This window comes from Cryptomeria japonica, unplaced genomic scaffold (genome assembly GCF_030272615.1).
Source record: "Cryptomeria japonica unplaced genomic scaffold, Sugi_1.0 HiC_scaffold_20, whole genome shotgun sequence".
NCBI lineage: Eukaryota > Viridiplantae > Streptophyta > Pinopsida > Cupressales > Cupressaceae > Cryptomeria > Cryptomeria japonica.
The window spans coordinates 385,718-392,500 of record NW_026728842.1 but is presented as its reverse complement, the minus strand read 5'-3'; the positions used below and the strand labels follow the sequence as shown (position 1 = coordinate 392,500).

Genomic DNA, 6,783 nt, shown 5'->3' with positions numbered 1-6,783 from the left:
GTTTGGTTGGGTTTCTCGCATTGGCTCTTCCCAGGCCCGGTTGTTGGGTGCGCTCCCACCCTGGCGCGCGCGAGGTTGGAAGTTGGGTTAATTGCCCGGGCGCGCACCTTCGCCAGGGTGGGCACCTTGGTGCGCACACCTTGGCTGGGCTGCGCACCAGGGCGGGCTCAAGATGGCACCAGCATTCCCTTTTTTTCACTATCTTTCAAAACGGAAATTTTAAAATCTCGTTTTTTTTTGCCTTTTATGGAAATTAGTGAAGGCATCGCATCAAAGGTGCGCACCTCGCTGCCCACCTTGGTGTGCTCCGAGGTGCCCACCACGGTGCGAACCCGGGAGCGCCCCGATGTGTGCTCCAAGGTGCGGCGTGCACGAAGTCGGACCCCGGTTTGCCCCGGGTGCGCACCTCGCGTGCACCTTGGTGCGCACACCTTGGCTGGGTTGCGCGCCCTGGTGGGCACCATGGTGCGCACCAAGGAGCGCTCCGAAGTGTGCTCCAAGGTGCGCCGTGCACGAAGTCGGAGCCCGGTTTGCCCCGGGTGCGCACCTCGCGTGCACCTTCGCCGCGGTGGGCACCATGGCGTGCACGAAGTCGGAGCCCGGTTTGCCCCGGGTGCGCACCTCGCGTGCACCTTCGCCGGGGTGGGCACCTTGGTGTGCAGACCTTGGCTGGGTTGCGCGCCCTGGTGGGCACCATGGTGCGCACCAAGGAGCGCTCCGAAGTGTGCTCCAAGGTGCGGCCTGCACGAAGTCGGAGCCCGGTTTGCCCCGGGTGTGCACCTCGGGTGGGCACCTTGGTGCGCATGCCTTGCCTGGGCTGCGCACCAGGGCGGGCTCAAGATGGCACCCGCGTTCCTTTTTTTTCACTATCTTTCAAAACGGAAATTTTAAAATCTCATTTTTTTTTGCCTTTTTCTGGAAATTAGTGAAGGCAGCGCATCAAAGGTGCGCACCTCGCTGCCCACCACGGTGCGCAACGCCGGTGGGCACCCGGGAGTGCTTCGAAGTGTGCTCCAAGGTGCTGCGTGCACGTTGTCGGAGCCCGGTTTGCCCCGGGTGCGCACCTCGCGTGCACCTTCGTCGGGGTGGGCACCTTGGCTGGGTTTGCCCCGGCTGCGCTCCGAAGCGGGGTTATTGGAGCGCCGCCTCTTTTTTTGTCGGAGCGTTTGGTGGGGTTTCTCGCATTGGCTCTTCCCAGGCCCGGTTGCCACCCTGGCGCGCACGAAGTCGGAAGTAGGGTTAATTGCCCGGGTGCGCACCTTTGCCAGGGTGGGCACCTTGCCTGGGCTGCGCACCAGGGCGGGCTCAAGATGGCACCCGCGTTCCGTTTTTTTCACTATCTTTCAAAACGGAAATTTCAAAATCTCCTTTTTTTTTTGCCTTTTCTGGAAATTAGTGAAGGCAGCGCATCAAAGGTGCGCACCCGGGAGCGCTACGAAGTGTGCTCCAAGGTGCGGCGTGCACGTTGTCGGAGCCCGGTTTGCCCCGGGTGCGCACCTCGCCTGCACCTTGGCCGGGGTGGGCACCTTGGCTGGGTTTGCCCAGGGTGCGCTCCGGAGCGGGGTTACTGGAGCGCCCCCTCTTTTTTTGTCAGAGCGTTTGGTGGGGTTTCTCGCATTGGCTCTTCCCAGGCCCGGTTGTTGGGTGCGCTCCCACCCTGGCGCGCGCGAGGTTGGAAGTTGGGTTAATTGCCCGGGCGCGCACCTTCGCCAGGGTGGGCACCTTGGTGCGCACACCTTGGCTGGGCTGCGCACCAGGGCGGGCTCAAGATGGCACCAGCATTCCCTTTTTTTCACTATCTTTCAAAACGGAAATTTTAAAATCTCGTTTTTTTTTGCCTTTTATGGAAATTAGTGAAGGCATCGCATCAAAGGTGCGCACCTCGCTGCCCACCTTGGTGTGCTCCGAGGTGCCCACCACGGTGCGAACCCGGGAGCGCCCCGATGTGTGCTCCAAGGTGCGGCGTGCACGAAGTCGGACCCCGGTTTGCCCCGGGTGCGCACCTCGCGTGCACCTTGGTGCGCACACCTTGGCTGGGTTGCGCGCCCTGGTGGGCACCATGGTGCGCACCAAGGAGCGCTCCGAAGTGTGCTCCAAGGTGCGCCGTGCACGAAGTCGGAGCCCGGTTTGCCCCGGGTGCGCACCTCGCGTGCACCTTCGCCGCGGTGGGCACCATGGCGTGCACGAAGTCGGAGCCCGGTTTGCCCCGGGTGCGCACCTCGCGTGCACCTTCGCCGGGGTGGGCACCTTGGTGTGCAGACCTTGGCTGGGTTGCGCGCCCTGGTGGGCACCATGGTGCGCACCAAGGAGCGCTCCGAAGTGTGCTCCAAGGTGCGGCCTGCACGAAGTCGGAGCCCGGTTTGCCCCGGGTGTGCACCTCGGGTGGGCACCTTGGTGCGCATGCCTTGCCTGGGCTGCGCACCAGGGCGGGCTCAAGATGGCACCCGCGTTCCTTTTTTTTCACTATCTTTCAAAACGGAAATTTTAAAATCTCATTTTTTTTTGCCTTTTTCTGGAAATTAGTGAAGGCAGCGCATCAAAGGTGCGCAGCTCGCTGCCCACCACGGTGCGCAACGCCGGTGGGCACCCGGGAGTGCTTCGAAGTGTGCTCCAAGGTGCTGCGTGCACGTTGTCGGAGCCCGGTTTGCCCCGGGTGCGCACCTCGCGTGCACCTTCGTCGGGGTGGGCACCTTGGCTGGGTTTGCCCCGGCTGCGCTCCGAAGCGGGGTTATTGGAGCGCCGCCTCTTTTTTTGTCGGAGCGTTTGGTGGGGTTTCTCGCATTGGCTCTTCCCAGGCCCGGTTGCCACCCTGGCGCGCACGAAGTCGGAAGTAGGGTTAATTGCCCGGGTGCGCACCTTTGCCAGGGTGGGCACCTTGCCTGGGCTGCGCACCAGGGCGGGCTCAAGATGGCACCCGCGTTCCGTTTTTTTCACTATCTTTCAAAACGGAAATTTCAAAATCTCCTTTTTTTTTTGCCTTTTCTGGAAATTAGTGAAGGCAGCGCATCAAAGGTGCGCACCCGGGAGCGCTACGAAGTGTGCTCCAAGGTGCGGCGTGCACGTTGTCGGAGCCCGGTTTGCCCCGGGTGCGCACCTCGCCTGCACCTTGGCCGGGGTGGGCACCTTGGCTGGGTTTGCCCAGGGTGCGCTCCGGAGCGGGGTTACTGGAGCGCCCCCTCTTTTTTTGTCAGAGCGTTTGGTGGGGTTTCTCGCATTGGCTCTTCCCAGGCCCGGTTGTTGGGTGCGCTCCCACCCTGGCGCGCGCGAGGTTGGAAGTTGGGTTAATTTCCCGGGCGCGCACCTTCGCCAGGGTGGGCACCTTGGTGCGCACACCTTGGCTGGGCTGCGCACCAGGGCGGGCTCAAGATGGCACCAGCATTCCCTTTTTTTCACTATCTTTCAAAACGGAAATTTTAAAATCTCGTTTTTTTTTGCCTTTTATGGAAATTAGTGAAGGCATCGCATCAAAGGTGCGCACCTCGCTGCCCACCTTGGTGTGCTCCGAGGTGCCCACCACGGTGCGAACCCGGGAGCGCCCCGATGTGTGCTCCAAGGTGCGGCGTGCACGAAGTCGGACCCCGGTTTGCCCCGGGTGCGCACCTCGCGTGCACCTTGGTGCGCACACCTTGGCTGGGTTGCGCGCCCTGGTGGGCACCATGGTGCGCACCAAGGAGCGCTCCGAAGTGTGCTCCAAGGTGCGCCGTGCACGAAGTCGGAGCCCGGTTTGCCCCGGGTGCGCACCTCGCGTGCACCTTCGCCGCGGTGGGCACCATGGCGTGCACGAAGTCGGAGCCCGGTTTGCCCCGGGTGCGCACCTCGCGTGCACCTTCGCCGGGGTGGGCACCTTGGTGTGCAGACCTTGGCTGGGTTGCGCGCCCTGGTGGGCACCATGGTGCGCACCAAGGAGCGCTCCGAAGTGTGCTCCAAGGTGCGGCCTGCACGAAGTCGGAGTCCGGTTTGCCCCGGGTGCGCACCATGGCGTGCACGAAGTCGGAGCCCGGTTTGCCCCGGGTGCGCACCTCGCGTGCACCTTCGCCGGGGTGGGCACCTCGGCTGGTTTGCGCGCCCTGGTGCGCACCAAGGAGCGCTCCGAAGTGTGCTCCAAGGTGCGGCGTGCACGAAGTCGGAGCCCGGTTTGCCCCGGGTGCGCACCTCGCGTGCACCTTCGCCGCGGTGGGCACCTTGGCTGGGTTGGGCACCATTGAGCGCTCCGAAGTTTGCTCCAAGGTGCGCACCATGGCCCTCCAAGGTGCGCAGCATGGCGTGCACGAAGTCGGAGCCCGGTTTGCCCCGGGTGCGCACCTCGCGTGCACCTTCGCCAGGGTGGGCACCTCGGTGCGCACACCTTCTCAATGTTTTCTTGCCTTTTCTGGAAATTGGTGAAGGCAGCGCATCAAAGGTGCGCACCTCGGTGTGCTCCGAGGTGCGAACCCGAGAGCGCTTCGAGGTGCGCACGAAGTCAAAAGTCGGGTTAATTGCATTGTTTTCCCCGGGTGCGCTCCGAGGTGCGCAACATCGGTGCGCACCAAGGAGGGCTCCGAAGTGTGCTCCAAGGTGCGCACGATGGCGTGCACCTCTGGTGCGCACGATTCGGAGCTCGGTTTGCCCGGGGTGCGCACACCTTGGCTGGGTTGCGCACCTTTTGTGCGCTCCATGGTGCGTACGAAGTCGGAGCTCGGTTTGCCCCGGGTGCGCACCTTGATGCGCACGCCTTGGCTGGGCTGCGCACCTTGGTGGGCGCCTCCAAGGTGCGCACGAAGTCGAAGCTCGGTTTGCCCCGGGTGCGCACCTTGGTGGGCGCCATGGTGCACTCCGAGGTGCCCAAGATTGGTGCGCACCAAGGAGCGCTCCGAAGTGCGCTCCAAGGTGCGCAGGTGCGCGCGAAGTCGAAAGTTGGGTTAATTGTCCGGTTTGCCTCGGGTGCGCACCTTGCGTGCACCTTCGCCAGGGTGGGCGCCTTGGTGCGCACACCTTGGCTGGGCTGCGCACCCGGGCGCGCACACCTTGGCACCCGCGTTTCCTTCATTTTAAATTTTTTTTTTTTACAATCTCTCAAGTGGGAAATTCTATAATCTCAACTTTTTTTGCCTTTTCAGGAAACTTTTGAATGGAGCGCATCATTGGTGCGCTCCGAAGTGTGCTCCAAGGTGCGCACCTCTGGTGCGCTCCAAAGCTCTCTCCAGCTGCGTGCACCTGCCCCGGGCGCGCACCCGGCCCCGCCCAGCTTCGCTCACCTGTCCCGGGCGTCTGGTGCGGAACCTTAGAGTAAGAAACATCACCGTGCACCTTGGCCAACGTGCGCGACTCGACCGAGCGCGCACTGGCCGAGGTGCACACCGATTTCACCTGGGTGCGCGCGCAGCACCTCGGGCGCACCGGGGTGCGCGCACAACGCCCGGGTTGCACCGTGGCCTGTGTGCTCGGGGCGCCTCGGGTGCGCGCTCGGTGTCGCCCCGGCGCGCGCGGTAGTGCGGGCAACGCACCCCGGCCCGGCCCGGCCCCGACGAGAACGCAAACGGGCAAAAGGTTAATTCAAATAGCATTGCGACGCCCGGCGAAAAACTAAAAAAGGGTGCAACACCGGGACTTCCCGGGAGGTCACCCATCCCAGTACTACTCCGGCCCAAGCGCGCTTAACTGCGGAGTTCTGATGGGATCCGGTGCACTAACGCTGGTATGATCGCACCCGTTATGAGCTTGTCGCAGTGTGTACTTAGCAAACCGCGACCCACGTGCGAATCCACCCCGGCCACCCACCCCCGTCGAGGTGCACACCCTCCCTCGCGAAGTGCGCCCCGTTCGCCAAGTGTGAGCCCTGCCCGGGTGCACGCACCTTGCTAGGGCATCGGGTGTGCACCCGGCCCGGCCTACGTGCGTGCACCTGGACGGGGCGTCGTGTGCGTGCAGTGTCCCGTCTGCAACGCGGTGCCCACACACCACCTCGGGCGCAACGACCTGCGCTCACATGTGGGCCGAGTGCACCTTGGTGCATGTTCGGGGCGCCTCGGGTGCACGCTCGATCTTGCCCCGGTGCACCAAGGCGCTCGGTTTGCCCCGGGTGCGCACTTGGTGCAAGGTGGGCACCCAAAATAGGGATCAAGCACCAAAACACAAGTTTCGGGATGCAAAATGGGACCCAAGGACCACAAATGCGTTCCAAGACCCATGATGGGTCCACGAGAACAAAAATGTGTTCCGAGACTTAATAAACAAATATTGGGTTTTAGGAGAAGAAACATGCTCTGATGCCCAAAACGAGAATCGACCCCGAAAAGGCCACAGGCCAAAAGTGGGATGCGAGACAAAAAAAAATGGGACCCGAGGACCAAAATTGGGTTCCCAGGTCGAAGACAGGGCAACCGGACAAGAAACGACCTCTAAGGCTCGAAATGAGTCCCGACGACTAAAACTTGACAAGAAGCACCCATCAGGCACCCAACTCGACACCCATGGGATGCCGACCCACCCGGGCTTCCACCTAGCACACCTTGGCACCCACCCACCCTCACACCCAACCTCGCACCCAACTTAGCACCTTTGAACCCACATTGGCACTCACCCTGACCCTGGCACCTTGGAACCCACATTGGCACTCACCTTGACCCTGGCACCCACCTTTGCACTCACCTTGGGACCCACCCTGGCTCCCACCTCGGCACCCACCCAGACACCCACCTTGGTTCCTTGGCACCCACCTTGGATCCTTGGCACCCACCCCGACACCCACCTTGGCACGCAACTTGGCTACTTGCCACCCACCTTGGCTCCTTGAAGCCCACCCCG

At 62.7% G+C, this 6,783-nt stretch overlaps 1 non-coding gene across 1 annotated transcript; it reads right to left on the bottom strand.

Annotated features, from left to right (window-relative positions):
- Positions 1-5,569: 5,569 nt before the first annotated feature.
- LOC131860927 (5S ribosomal RNA) lies at positions 5,570-5,688 on the bottom strand. Its single transcript, XR_009360010.1, has one exon. It is a non-coding gene; the product is annotated as a 5S ribosomal RNA (ribosomal RNA).
- Positions 5,689-6,783: the final 1,095 nt, after the last annotated feature.